This window comes from Micropterus salmoides, unplaced genomic scaffold (genome assembly GCF_014851395.1).
Source record: "Micropterus salmoides isolate LMB-PRFRI ecotype aquatic unplaced genomic scaffold, ASM1485139v1 Ms_hic_scaffold_3, whole genome shotgun sequence".
Classification (NCBI taxonomy): Eukaryota; Metazoa; Chordata; class Actinopteri; order Centrarchiformes; family Centrarchidae; genus Micropterus; species Micropterus salmoides.
Window position 1 is genome coordinate 6,640,358 of NW_024042261.1, and position 15,944 is coordinate 6,656,301.

The window sequence follows — 15,944 nt, forward strand, 5'->3', positions numbered from 1 at the left end:
CAGTTGGGGACCCGGCCTTGTTAATGAGGCTAGCTGCAGATGGGAAGAAGCTGTTTTTGTGGCGAGAGATTTTGGTCCTGATGGACCGCAGCCTTCTGCCGGAGGGGAAAGTCTGAAACAGTTTGTATGAAGGGCGGGAGGGGTCAGCTGCAATTGTTCCTCCTTGCTTCAGAGTCCTGGCTACAGATCCTGAAGTGATGGAAGATTGACTTAATATAAACAATAAAGATTGAAGTCATGGGTTCAAACCCCGGTTGCCCTGGCCTTTCTGTGTGGAGTTTGCATGTTCTCCCTCTGTCAGTGTGGTTTTTCTCCAGGTGCTCCAGTTTCCTCCCACTCTTCCTCCCATTCATTCCAGACATGTGGACTAGGTTAATTGGTGACTCTAAATTGTCCTTAGGTGTGAGTGGTTGTTTGTTTATGTGTGGCCCTGCGATGGACTGGTGACCTGTCCAGATGTACCCTGCCTTTTGCCTGATGTCAGCTGGGATTGGCTTCAGCCGCCCGCGACCCTGTACGCAGGATAACTGGTTGATGATGGTAATGATGGCGCAATGGATAAGACGCCTGCCTTTGGTGTGAGAGACCCGGCTTCAATCCCCCACTGTAACCCATCCACCATTGTGTCCCTGAGCAAGACTCTTAATCCCTAGTTGCTCCAGAGGAGAGAGAGAATTATTCCAGAGGTGTGTGACCTCTGACATGTGTAGCAGTTGTAAGTCGCTTTGGATAAAAGCGTCAGCTAAATCAATGTAAAAATTCTGGATGTTACCATATTTTAATGTAGGCCTACACTTCGTTATATGTTGGGTGTATAGCACAAACAAACTACACATTTTGTTCCGATATGCAGCCTTGTGCTGTATAATGACTAATAAACAACCTTGTAACTTGTACTTGTACCTTGTAGATTGCAACCAATCACCTTAATGATACGCTGCAGCCTGCCTATATCTTTGGCAGTAGCAGGAAGTACATTCTCTGCTGGGTGGGAGATGATCTTCATCTCCCACTTGAGGTCCTGGGAGAGAAGGGATGTAATCTTGTATTATGGAGGTTAGGTAGATGGGTGCAGACTCACTCTGTATGCAAGCATTAATGACTTTGAGGAGGAACAAGAGGCCACAGGGAGACAGTGGAGGTCAGTGAGTGAAGGAGTGACATGAGTCCTTTTGGGCTGATCAAAAACCAGACATGCTGCTGTGTTCTGAACCATTTGTAGGGGTTTCACTGGACAAGCTGGAGGGCATTGCAATAGTCCAGGTGAGAGATAACCATGTTAGCCTTGTCAGCCTGTACCAGAACCAGGCTGGCGTACTGAATAAGGTAGGGCCTCATTTTTCTTATTTGTAAAGAGCAAAACGGCACGACCGAGAGACGGCAGCAACATGGTCTGAAAAGGACAGCTGGTCATCAATCATGGCACCCAAGTTTCTCACCACCCTGGTTGGAGTGGTTGAGAGCTCTCGGTACTTCTTGTTATTGTCAGAGCCAACACAAAAATTTAGCTAGAAATTCTAAAGATTAATCATCAAAATTATTTGGAAGCCATGTACATTCACATAAGGAAGCATACATTGCCACATTTGCCTCTTACTTCCTAGAGTGGATACAGTGTACTGATTAAAGCAAGCAAACATCCTGGCCACTTTTCTAAAAGACATAGTTTGGTGTCAAAGGGCTGTACTTTGAGTGCATGCTTTTGCATTAAGATTACTGACGTATTTAAACTCATTTAAAATCAATATCTACCGAAGTGATCAGTTAATTTGAATTGATCATTGCTTTCTTCCTAAAACTGAAATATTAGCCATTATGAATGTACTGCGCTTTTAAATCCACTGAAGTTCCGTCCTACACTGTATAGACCAATCAGTAGCTCTGACACGCAACCGCTCTCTGAATTATAGACCAATCACAGCTCGTCTTTCATCGCCAGTGGAGCAGTTCAGTTGTAGCAGTGTGTTTGGTGTCACCGCCAGTCCACCAGCGCAACAAGCCTGTCCGCCGTGCGACTAACACGGTCTATGTACACAGAAAATGCTCGGAAAGTGACTCCAGAGGACGGCACGACTGTCCGGACATTGGCACTGGATTCTGTGGAGCTTTTCTGACCGACAAACCGGTCTCTCCCGCGCCGTATCCGCAGCATTAGGTAGGTTTTTTTTGGCGCTGTGGTGTTGTTGTAATGTCCCTCTCCTCGCCTTTCCTTTAGCCCAGGAGCTGCGACAATTAAACGCACATTTCTACCAGGGGGGGTTTGAGTAACCCTAATACGTCGTTCTTAGCCTTAACATAGCTACTCTTGCTCTTTATTGCGGGTTACATAATGTGGCATGTTGGCTAGTAAGACTGGAAAAAATGACCCCGGCTGATACAACGTTAATCACATAAATGACATAAATGAAGCTGATGTCAAATAAATACATCGAGGCTGGGGTGAATGTTGACAGCGCCGTTACGTGCCGCCCCTCAGGGGACCTGGACTTAAGGCTGATCACATATCTGCCTTGATTTTCTACAAACGTAGTTCGGTTAACGTTCCACACCTTGAAGATCGCCGAAGACATTTGACGATTGTTCAGAGGTGACTCTTCCTCTCGACGTACGGCTGGGCCACCAGGCACTACGTATTTCAGTTGAATTCAACTTAAACCCTCGGTGCTTCTGCCCCCGTCTCTCCAAAATAGACCGCGGTGGGTGCGGTAAAGAGCACTTTAAACCAAATGTAAAGTTAACATTTGATGAACATTTGTACCCAGATGCATTTGTGGTATGAACTGTGCTCCTTTGCGGATGAACGAGACGTCATTTAATTGCAGTTTTTAATATAATTTGGTTTGAGGTTACGTATAATATTAATGGCTAATGGAATGTGTCGGGGTTTCATATGTAAGCGTTTTGGCCTGTGAGTGCAGCAAAGGTTGGAAAAAAATGACCCTGTCTCAGTTAGTCACGTTGGTCAAGCTCCTGCGAAGTAGCCCGCACCGCAGATTAACGTGAGGATGTACTGGTGATGTTGCAGCTCCACACATGGGAAAAACATTGCTGCTTTCTTGGCTAGGTCCTGGCAGGAGCTCAGCAAAGCTTGCAGTCTATCCTGTTGTGGACCAGAGAGATGTGGTCTCTCTGCAAAAACTGACTTTTCCATCATTTTCAGACAGTAGTGTTTACCACTGCCGTGTCCCAGGCTTGTGAGGGAAATTAATATTCCCTTCTACTGCTAATTAAAGATGTCAGATTGGCAAGAAAATAACTGAAAACCCGTGGTGGCTCATGTCTTAGAGAAATTGTTAAGTGGATTTAAAAACTAGAAGTTACAATTGTAGCCTGCAGGTTTACAATGACTCCTATTTTAAAAAAAAAAAAAAAAAGAAAGAAAGAAGGAAAAAACCAACAAAAAAACCCCTGTAGCAGTCAGCCAGCAGGAGGCAGAGACTACCAGTGTTTTGGTAGCCAGGAGCACATCTGCTGTGTGCAGGTGGTCTGGGGGGGGGGGCACACACTCAAGTCCAGTTGAGTTCAGCCCATTCCTCAGTGCTGGCTGCTTTCAGCGGGTCGGTTTCCGCAGCTGCAGAGCTGCATCTTTTGGACTCCAGCTCAGCTTACTTAAAGAACACCAACTGCTACATCACAATTATTACATTCACTCAGGCAGCTGTCTGACCGCTGAGCGCAGCCAGGGTTTCAACTGCAGAGCGGGGCCCATATTTATGAAGTTCCCCCAAAGAGGGCTTGCTGCTCAAGGACTTACTGATGTGGGGGCCTGCATTCATTAAACCTCCCAGAATAGTGGTGCTGATGGCCGGAGATATCAGTAGATCTGCTGCACGGCTTGTTCTCACTGTGAAACACTTGATTGATGGATCACAGTTTTTTGACTGACTGAGTGCGGTCAGAGCTTTCAGTTGTGCGTGTGCAGTTGTCTGTGGCTTCAAAGTTTACAGCTGACACATCAGGATTTCTTTGGTTCTGCCTCTTGCAGCGTTTGCCATTTTGGGGAGTTAAAGCTACACCAGGGAAGTAGCATTAAAATCACATTGACTGGGAAAAAGAAACATGGCTGTTCATGAGAGGAACAGTTGAGCTCTGAGGCAACAAGTTTGATGACCACCCACACACTGGTCAGGTTTTCCTGGTGACTTGCTGGATCTCAGTAGGAAATGAATAGAGCTATTATTGTGTGTGTTTTACTGTAGCTGTAGAATAACTACAGATCCAAATAACCAAATGTGTACAACTGATAATGAACAGAAAAGCAACAAGCTGTCGGGGAGCCTGTTACCAGCAAGTGGTTGCTGACGTAAAAGGTTAATAGATCAAAAGTATTGTAATCATTTAATTTCTTGTTGATGCACTCAGCTGTAATGGCTTAGTAGTTTCACCACTAATGTTAAGCAGGGTAATTTCCTGTATAGGGGAGGTATTGCCTATGTGATGAAACATTGAAACGGCTGAACGTCTGTCCCATGTTCCAAGCACAAGTTCCAAACATGCTGGGCTTTTAGCTCGATGTGCTGCTGTCCTTTTGTTTTATGACATTGTAAATGGAATATTTTGAGGTGATGGACTGTTGGGTGGACAAAGCTCAACATTAGAACTACTGTGTGACATCCGCTCAGTATGTGTCTTGGTCATAATTCTTATAACCAAACAAGGGCGAAACATAGACAATGTGCTCCTGAAGAAGATTAATTATATAATTCAGTAAAATTAGATAGTTCAGGTAATTGGAATACAATAGAGTAGAAGCTCAGCATTGTTCATGAAACCATCTCGGATTTTCCTCAGTGTTAAAGGATCATACCACTGTAAGCTAAAGTTTTACAAATCAAGCTGCTCACCACTTTGTAAGTCATACCATAACGTTATATATTTTAAATATTTTTCCTGTCTTTCATGCAGCCACTGGTTTGTGTTAATTTCACTAGTTTGTAAAATTGAACTGGTATGCCAATCTTGCAAAACAGTCTGCACTCCCTCCTACATTACTACACAACCACTACTTCTTTGACAACAACACAAACGATGTTCGCTGTGGTGGATGACCTATCTAAAGCAAGGTTCATGTCACAGCAGCATAGTAAAATGAGAAAAAACACTGCCTCCCCGGACAACTGGAATACACATATCAGCGTGATTTTAAAAATTATTGAAAGTGAAAGGGTTTGCAGTAAATACTATAAATATACTACAAGCATGCAAACCATTAGTATGATCGGAATAAAAACAGTCTCCAGAGCAACACTCCCACACTGACAGCCCTGATAGCCCAGATTGTGTCTCACTGCCTTACAAATTGTAGTCATACTACAAAGGCTGCCCACTCAGTTTCCCCCCTCCCCCCCTTCCATGCATATTCAGATGCACGCAGGCAGGACTGCTGTGGTTTGAAGTGTGACTGCTTCCTGTGTGAACTGCTCGTGTACTCTAGTAAGACATGGGGTGACATGACATGAAGCTGGATGGTTGCAACCTTGTAAGGTTGCAAAGGTACCAAGCAGAAAGGCTTCAGTCTGTAGGCCTTCACATTCACTGGAATCTGCCACCATTGATCTATAAACGTGAGACAAATTAAAGTAACTCCCAACATTAAGTGACTTGATTAGGTGTTGTTCCACCATGAGCTTCTAGAACAGCTTCAGTGCTCCTTGAAATAGATTCTCTAAGTTTGTTGAACTCTACTAGAGGGATGATCAGCATTCTTCCAAAAGATATTTTCTCTTTTGGTGTTTTGTCGACATCCCGTAGATGTTTAGTTGGGTTCAGATTTAGTGACTGTTAAGGCCGTAGCATATGATCTATGTGTAATAATCTTTTGTCAAATATTCAGTGAGTATTCACTTGTTTATGTAGAATTTTCACTTAATTTGTCACCTTTCTAAATATGTTTAAAGTCGGTGCATTAATCTGAAGAGTTTTGTCCCTTGCAGTACCAAGAGCGTCCACTAGAGGGTACTACAGTATATTGTGTCCCTTAAGTGATCCCACTTCATTGTAATCTGCAGACATATCGGTTTTGGTGTTTTTAACTGTTAAATGACAATAAAGACGGATCCTTCACTCATGTCATGTTATGCGTTGCATAGGTTGTCCACCAGAGGGCACTCTGCAGCTCCTCCGTTGGCAACACAAAGCACAGCAATCAGTGGACGTAATCGGCTGTACTTTTGTTTAAAGTACTATCTATAACAATAAAAAAAGTGTAGTTGTAAACTGCAGTTATGTCATGTTATCTTGGTGAGGTCTCATTACTATTCATAACAAATGTCATGGATAATCTTTATTTATGTTACGTGTTTCTGAAAAAGAATATCGGGTAATATATCAGAATCTCAGATTTTTTTAATTTGCAATGGGGTGCACCAACTAATCGACACAGTCGACTAAAATCGATTATTAAATTCGTTGCCAACGAATTTAATAATCAATTCATTCATGACGTCATTGGGCCGTAACAACACCGTCAGCAAAACGGACTAAAGTGATGTGAAGAGTAAAGTTACTAACATCAGCGCTGCAGTAACACCTTAACCACCTAAAACCTCCAGAGTGTGGCAGCACTTCACTCTTCACTCAGCCAAAAAGGTTGCGAACTGCAGCGTCTGCAAAGCTGGAAACACCGGAGCATCTGAAGAGGAGGCGCGTAACGTTGTTGCTCTGTGGATGATGAAGACTCGTCTCGGTAAGCTAGTTAGCGAGCTAGCTTCCCATTAAAACCGTGTTACTTAACGCTATGAGCGCTGAGACTATCACATTTATGATACACAACGGCTGCGTTCACATTCCAGATGTGCCCTGACTTTACAATCATAAACGATGCATCGCTTATGGCGACGTTCCCAGCTGGAGAACGTGTTGCTGCCGAGTGCGCAAGATTAGAAAACACCGGAGAATTTCATACTTTCTAAAGAAGAGAAAATGGTTCTCCTGTCTATGCGTGAGGCGGCGGCTAATCCGCCCCAAACTCCTTTAAAAAGTTTTGTGAGTTGTTGAGTTAGGGGAAAATATATATGTTGTGAATAGCTGTCTACTATAAAATCGTTAATTAATAATTATTATAATAATAATTGAACCCCCTGTAAATTTGGTAAATGTAATGCATGACATTATTCCTTTCCCGGGGTGTTGCAGTACTGGCGTGTAAACTGCTCAGTCACTAAACAGCAGATCAGCTGCTGAGATCAGGACTTTATTTCAGAGGAACTTTCTGTTGCTGCAGCAGAAACATTCATTAAAAGATGCATTTTTGAAAGCAGTATTTTTTTTATTACCGTGACTGTTAATTAGCACATGCCTAAAACAACCTCAAGTTTAATTTAAAAGCTGATAGCTAAATAAGACGCATTGTGTAATTTTGCAGTTCATAGTGCAAATAGTCGATTATTCGTTTCAATAATCGATAGATTAATTGACTATTGAAATAGTCGTTAGTTGCAGCCCTAATTCGCAAATATCAAAATCGGCTGACTGATCCTGACTGACTCCTGACCCATATGGTTAAGGAGTCAGCCGGGAGAGGGCGAGAGAGATGAATGCAGCGCGGCAGAGGAAAAGGTGAGCAGTGAATGTATAGTGCAGGACATTTTAATTCTGCTTCATTCTCCACCTTATTTTAGTGTTTACTCACTACTGGAATCTTCTCCCGTTTCCCTTCAGTTATCTTTTCACCCCCCCCTCGCTCACTTTACACACACCCACACACTCGCACGCACACACTGTGCAAAAACAGCAGCTTGCTCTGCCTCTTCCTCTCTCTCTCCCTGTGTGTGTCTGCTCTGCTGACTTTCTCCATCAGCAGTACGTTTTACAAAGTCGCCGAAAAGACACAGAAAATTGGATTTTTCCATTTGCAATTGTGTTTTCTCAGCAGCTGCCGTGGAGGCTTGTTACTGACGTAGCCTATTGAAATGATCGAAACCAACGTGGTACTGAATGCCATCTGCACTGCTGTGTTCACTGTTGCTTTACCTCGTCCATGCTTGGAAATTATCCACCGTGTCTTGTAACGTAATACCAGATAACACCCCCCCTTTGTTTCTCTGCAAAAATGCTAAATCGGGTCGACCGTTAATATACAAAGGCGGCCCACCCAAATAAAGTCTATATGTGGGAAACACTGGTATCAGTTTAATAGATAGAGGACCGTCTGTATTGAAAGTCACACTATCAGGGTTTCTAAATACCCTGGTATATTGTAATACAGCTAGTCCAAAGATTAGGGGAGGGGGGGAAAATGTATTATTAGATGCATTACTATTCTCTTAAAAGATAAGAAATGTCAATAATTAATTGTAATTATAAAGGCTATGTTGTAAAGAATACATATTATGCTTTTCCATATTTTATGACTTATCTATAATGTTACAATGTCGGATGTTCATGTTAAACATGGCTTTAAAGCTTTAAAATAATGAGGTTAAAGTTAGGGCTGGGCGATATTGCCAAAAATGTTATCAAGATAAAAACATTTAATATCATTCGATATCGATAATTATCACCATATATGTCAAATCGTTATTTCTTTCAAGTTTAAAGGCTGAGTTTTACTCCTGAGTGAAAAGTGAAGAAACCAGATGGTTGATTATGTGGTTTAACTTTTCTTTATGTTCAGAATGTGACAAACACTAACGCCAAACAGTGGATCACTCAAAAAATATGATTAGTAAATCTTTTTTTCAGTCCCTTTTCCTCAACAAAATAAATATTTTTAAAGAAAAATTAATGGCTAATTTGTCCAAGATTCAAATGAATTAAACCAAATATTTATTGACGATATATTGAACATTTATTATATTGATAGTGAGGAACATTATATTACGATAATTATCAGTATTGTTTTATTGCCCAGCCCTAGTTAAAGTATTTAAAAGAAATCCCTGTGAGCAAAGACCTCAGATTTCCTCCTGTTCTGAACGCTCTGTTTTGAACTGCTTTTTCTACCAACGGCTCCGTTCTACGATACATGGAGATAGACAGGACCGGTGTTTCATATATGGTCATTTGCTCCCACAGCAACGGCACAGCAATGCTCAGTCTGTCTGTACCGCTCTGCGATAACAACCTGGTAACATGCTTCAGCAGAAGACAGTGGGCTTTGAGGGGGGTCTTAAAGAGACAGGAGCATCTACAGCTTGTTTCAGACAGAGACATTTTTTTGAACTTTGAATCATGCAAAGCTGCCATACAGGAATCACAGAACTACAATATAGGACTGGAAAAACGGTATAATAAAAAATAAAATAAATAATATGTCTCCTAAGTTGCAAGTAGTTACACATTGAGGAAAAAATAAGTCATGTATAGAAAAAAAATGTGGATGCAGCTACATAACGGCAGTAGATTGGATGCCGGTAACTGTATTTTATTTAAAAAAAATTTTCATATTTCTCTTTCTGGAACTTTAGCTATACTACAGCGCTGTGTGTGTGTGTGATAGACAATGTATCGATATATCTATGTGCTAAAAAGATTTAGTGACACTGCAAAAAAGAATTGGCATCGTTGTGTAACTTGGACTAGCACCAGCAGTGAGCTTGCTCAGGTCATAAAGCTGCAGTTAGTGGCTCGCTGGGCAGTGAAGTGAGATCCACAGGCGAACTTGGCATTACTGCACCAAACTAAAACAAAACAAAACAAAAATAAGACTACACTGTTGAGCCACAATAAATCACTGCAGGGGAAATGACTTAAATGCTGGTTAGTGATTAGCCTAGATCTTTCTACTGAGCCATAACTGCCGTGTAAGTTGAGTCACTGGTTATTTCAACAGTAGCTTCATCAAAATATCATTAGTTTGTGTTCTTCCTTTGGTACAGTTTTAAATGTTTGTGTGGATGTTTCCGTTAATAAAATGGATGTCTGTTGTTTCACCAACTGCTGGAAACAGCTGGAAGGCAGTTAACGCTTGCTAACCTCTGCCTGACTCTGGAAGCTCAGCAGGACTGGATGGGGCCGGGCAGTAGTATGTTTTTAAGGGGAAAGTACATGAACACACATTGTAGGGAAAATATTACAACCGAAAATATAAGTAATGGAAATAACCGACATGGAAAAATTACGTCTGTTAGCGGTACTTTTCAATTAATTGTCCAGCCTTAACTGAAACCACTGCTGACGTTACTGTATTTGTTAACAAAGCTATATTTGACATACAGTTCTGTACTGGATTACTGTATAGTGATTTCAGTACATAGTATGGTCATTTGAAACAGTCAGTCAAATTCAGTTAATAGGGAAGCTGTCCGTTTCATTACTTTATGTTCATGATTGTCTATTACAGTGAGTACGGTTTAGGGCTCTATATGACAAATGCACTGAGATAACTTCTGTCATGAATTGGTGCTACGTAAATTATATTGAATTGACAAATGTCAATTAGATGGAAAAAGTACATTCAGTTATAATAAAAATAATGATGATGATAATAATAATAATAATTTGCTTATAGTGATCAATGTGACCTCCAGGTTTCCACAGTTTAGTATAAGTCATGTTCACCCACATATGGGAGCACAAATGAAAATGTATCAGATTCTGAGCTGTAATTTGGCCCATTTGCAGCCTGCTATATAATAGAGATCCCCTTATCAGAAGTCAGAGCAGAACTTTAAAGGACATAAAACAAACTACCCTGAACAAGGTAATCTAATGCTGTTAGCAAATCACAATAAAGCAACCACTCCCTGTATTATTCAGTCTTTATCCCTTCCTCATCCTATGCTTGTGATTTTATGTGTGTGTGTTATCTTTTATGTGGAAAAAGGGGATAAAAGCACAACATTGCATTCAAAACACCTCATTGATGTGGTTCAAACATTTAGGCTGACTGTGAATTTAATACTACTCAAGTAAGACCAACACAATTCTGTCGCTACAGGCCAAGTGATTAAACAAACACTGAGATGAATCTTGCCATGTGGCTGGGTTTCTCCCGTGTCAAGAAATGTCAGAGTCTCCCATCTTTAATTGCGCACCATCTATTCTGAACATGCAGACCGGGTCCCTGCAGCTCATAACCTGTGTGACAGGTACATAAGCAAATAAAATCCTCTGGGAACCCAAGGTTGACTCAAGGTTTGTACAAATAATGGGGGAGGACAACGACTTTCTTTGACCTCATCCCTAGTTTATTTGCTCTGTAATCCTTGCTCAAAGGGCCTGGATGCAGAGGAACAGCAGCCATGCATTAAGAAGCAGAAAGTCACACCAGTGGATTAGTTTACACATGCTGCATCATGACTTTACTCCAGCTGGAATGAGTCGGTCTTGCCTGGAGAGAGACATCTCTTCTCCCTGTCATACAGTGTAGCTGGAGGTTGATTGGGTTTGTTTTATAGCATGTGATTTATGACAGAGCCTGAGGGACAGAGGTTGTGGACAGGGTAATGGCCACAGTCCTACTGATTGATCCTGCAGGAATGTGCCAGATCACAGATCTGATTGGAAACTTAATAATGGCTAGATCATTTGTCAGTGAGAGGATGACTGTTGGAGACCATGGCTGCACCAGCATGGTCACTGTGATGTTTCTCTGTAACTGTGTTGTTTAGGTTACTCCTATTATTCCAATTTTGGTCATGGATATGCTGAAAGTTAATGCCAATGCAGATGGTGTTGGATAAATCAGTCTGTGTTCCTTCTGTTATTTTAATGCATTCACTTTTGAACTGGGACAACTGCACTGAAGCTCCCTCAAACAAAGTCCTTTTCCAGGTGAAAGTGTGGCCCCTCTGCAAACAAGGACTGATGCAAAGCACCTGAACCCAAAGCCATCCAGTATCATCTCTTATCATGCAGAGCTGCAGCAGCAGTTTCAGACCAGCCATTTGTCAACAGCAGTTCCAGTCCAATGTGTGCCACCTTGAGGCAAGGAAAGGAACGGCAACTGCAGATGTAGATGCTGTTGATGCGCGCCATCTACAGGCAAAGAAAAGTTTGACACTGCCTTGAGAAGCTGCTCTTACTGCTAAACGTCAGATTATAAGTTTGTCAGTGAGTTACAAGCTACTATGAGATGCATTAAACAAAGAGGAATGCAGGAAGACTGATAGCTGGCTGATGTATACAACTCATTATGTACTGAACTGCCGTCTTTGAAAAAATCTGCTACTATTGATGTGGAAGCCTAGTTTGAAACAAAACAATTTTACAGTCCGAGTAGAAACCGGGTTCACTGCCCATCTCAAAATGACAAAAGGACCTGGAGTACACCAATTAATCCAGAGCTGAAAATTAAATGGACCCAGACACAAGGCAAACAATCTATTTAGTCAACCTAAACTGGGTGTACAATTGTCATTTGATAATTGGTTTCAAATCTACTGGATAATGAATCCAAGGGACGGAGTTGCCATAGTCAATGTTAGAAAGGTACAAGTACAAATGGCCATCTTTTAGGCCGAAGGGCTCCACTGCGTTCAGAGTGTGAATCCAGTTAGCCTCTCTGCCTCTGTCAGACACTAGAAAACCACATAACACTGTCTGCTGGCTGTTTGCACAATTAAAAGCTGTAAATTAATCTGTGTGATACACAAATGGATAATCAGAAGGTAGATTTTTCCTATAAAAATGCCAAATGTTTGTTGTGTCCACCTTCTAAAATGTGAGGATTTGCTGCTTTACATAGTTTAGATTCTAGTTATTTGAATATAGGACTCTAAGTGTTTTTTTTTTCTTCAAAATTATCTAATGTTTTGTAGATGTAATGATTACCGTAAAACTTCAGTTAATAGCCGAGTCACAAACAGCCGCCTGCCTCCTTTACTGGCCTGGTGTGGGGACACATTTTGACAAAAAAAACCCCGCCTGCCTTAATTAAACGCCTGGTCTGGTTTTTATATATCTTAAACCCCGCGGGGCCGCCTGCTTTAGCTGCTTCTAAGCTGCTTAGATCGTTAATACAAATATTAATGTTTAAACGTATGATCAATATGGAGTTGCTGAACATTGTTAGATCGGTTAGATTCTCCACAATACCGCTGTTAAGTTCATTTAACGGAAACAACAAGACCCAAAGTCTAATTCTTTTAAATTTACCGGTGTAACCTGCCTGATACAAGAGAGGAAAAGGGGGAAAAAGTTCTGACTCACGTTAACTTTGAAGCTCTCGTTAAGTCTGAATGTGTCCTGTTCCTTGATTATTTAATATATTTTTTTAGTCCGTATGGGTCCAAAGAATCAAAACAGCTTTTCAGAAAAATGAATCCATCCAAGTGAAGTCCATCGCTCTCTGTCTGCTAACTTCTCTCATCCTGCACCGTGTTGTTGTTTTCGTGAGGTTGCTGCCTTCAAAATAAAGTCGCATAAGCCGTCTGTTGGAGCTAGATCAAATGAATGACTGATAATTTTAGTATTATTCTGTTTGAAATAAATAAACAGTTTCTGTTTTGTGCAAAAATAATTAAAGGCCTGTCCCATATGGACGCCTGTCCCAAATACAGGCAGGGTCAATTCAGTGATTTTAGCAAATAAAAGCCCGGGCTATTCAAAGTTTTACGGTAATCGATAAAACGTTGCAAGCCCTATAACTTTCCTTATCATGTAAATGCTACAGCTGTATTTAACCAGTCATGTCCACCAGCCTTGACACAGAAAAAAGCACACCGGACTTCTGCAAAAAGCTGCTGACAGGGCCAAAATCATGTCATCATGGCCCATGTCTTTCCACAACTTGAGTTAATTTACAGTAATCCATTGCAAGAGTGCTTTGTTTGTCAAATTAAATTTACTTCCTTCCTTCCAGAAACACAAAGATAAGCACTGCAGTAGACCAGCCTGCACAGTAGATGTAAAGAATGGACAGAAGTCTGGAGATGTCTGTGAAGTGAAAGAACGTTATTTTAATGCTTTTTAAATTTAGCATTTGAAACAAAGTGCCAGCTTATCAGTCACTTTTGACTGGTTTCTCCTGCCAATATACAAGTAGCTTTGCTGTCCTGCTGGCGGATCATGTCATCAAACAGAGGGAAATGGAAGTGAATTTGTTGTGCGATGCAAATGGTCTTTTTTTTATGCTATTTCCGGCCGATTAATTTCGGTTGCCGAACATTCTGTGCATCTCTAATTTAGTGAGAAAAGTTATTTCAGCTTAGTTATGTTGTAAAATGTGAGGGTGGAAAGTAGCAGGCTCTGCATTTGGTTCATTTTGAATCTACAGAGTCCCCCGTAAGAGGTACAGAGGCAACAAACTGACTCTGCTCAGCTCCTGACACTGTTTGAAGGACTGCTCACACCAACTGATTTCCCCCTGCTTATGCCAGACAGACTGATCATTTATCCACTAATCACTGGAACATTTAATCGAAGAAACCTTTTAACCTGCCGGGCATTCTAATCAAACTGTTTATTTCAGTGCAGAAATGATTGGGAAGTGAGAAGAATAGTGGTTTCCTGCTGTTCTTTTCTTTTCGTTGTCAGTATCACAGACCTCTCTCACCAGGACTTCATGAAGTGCAGCGCTGCCCTCATTATTAAGTGTTGATGTGGTTTGGTTTCACCGGTGCTCCATGGAGAGCAGCCTCAGCCTCCACTGCTTCCACTAACAGATCAATGGGAAAAAATATCCTGTGAAGAGGATACAATATCACTAACAGGAGAGAAGAGCCTCAATTAATTGAACACAAACACATTTCAGCCCCGGTGTGAGGTGTAATGCGACACTGCTCTGAATCTCAACCGCAGTTTATCAGTCAGGCATTCATAAGGCTTCACCTCTGAAGGGACCCCCGTCTTTAGGTTCTTTTCCATTCTGACAGGTATCTAATAATGTTATGCAAAATGAATTAAGACAAATTAACCTTAATTAAACTTTCACTTGCAATGTCCTATACACAATCTATTGTTTGGTCGTCCATCTTTTTCCTTATACTTAGCCTCAGATTGACAATGTGAATTCTAGCTATACACTAGCTATTTAGCAGCTAGCGGGTGTAGGGCTCAGTAGGGCTGGGTACTAAAAAATCGATACTCAGAGCTGAAGAGTTTCATAGTCACTTAGTTCCTGGTTTGAATTTTGACTTTATTTTTCAATTTTTGAAAGTTTTATTCACGCCAACTTCTTGTTTGGCCGCTTGTGTTTATACAACTGCAGTTAGGTCTTTCATTCATTTCTGTCTGCAGGATGTCTCTCGTTTTTTTCTGTGACTCACTCTGTATGGAGTGTTCTGTCAGAGTAAAACAAAGCTCTCTGAGCTATGGCCCCCACCGGTTCCTTTAACAAGCTGATGAAAACGCTGCTATTGGGAAGTGAATGTTCGCTGTCAGCTCAACTTACATACAAGGTGAGACTCTGTAGCACGAGGGATGAACCTAGCAATAGTCTTATGGTACTTTGAGACCAAACGCAAGGCTAGTGTTGGGCGCGGCATGATTGCATACAAAGGGATTAGATTAGAGGGCGGAGGAATCTGGAATTATGGTATGTAATTGACGTTTGTGCTAAATCTTTTTGAAATAGCAAATGACGAAACTCCGACACTCAGTCGACCAATTGTGTAACCTCATCACTCACTCAGTAAGTCACAGACTTGAGTTGTGGAGGAACTGCGATTTGAGGTCACCACAAACCAGCGATTTGAGGTCACCACAAACCAGCAGCATGATAAATTGTTGAGATAGTAACAAATGGGAGTGATTATGGTTGTCTAACAAGTTTTGACTTAACCACTGGTATCTGGTAGGATTCTACAGTTTGAGCAGGTTAATAAAAGTAATTCCACAGTAATCATTGAATTGAACATTTAATGTTATCATGTGATGACAGACAGGAAGTATTTTCAAGTCTTCAAGTTTGTTTGCGAGATTATTAGACCACAATATGAAGTCCAGAAAGAAATAAATAAAAATAGATGAGTCATGGTAAAGAAAAGTCAAGCACGTCAGACAATCTTAACATTAATCTATGGACATTTCTGCATGTGTATATTTAGTCTTATATTGAAGAT

General features: G+C 41.2%; 1 protein-coding gene across 4 annotated transcripts in view; it reads left to right on the forward strand.

Annotated features, from left to right (window-relative positions):
* Positions 1-1,945: 1,945 nt before the first annotated feature.
* tpst1 (tyrosylprotein sulfotransferase 1) overlaps positions 1,946-15,944 on the forward strand; it is a 50,034-nt gene continuing 36,035 nt past the window's right edge. For all 4 annotated transcript variants that reach the window (XM_038692707.1, XM_038692708.1, XM_038692709.1 and 1 more), the window contains exon 1: positions 1,946-2,155. The gene's annotated coding sequence lies outside the window, so the exon portion shown is untranslated. The remainder of the gene's footprint in view (positions 2,156-15,944) is intronic.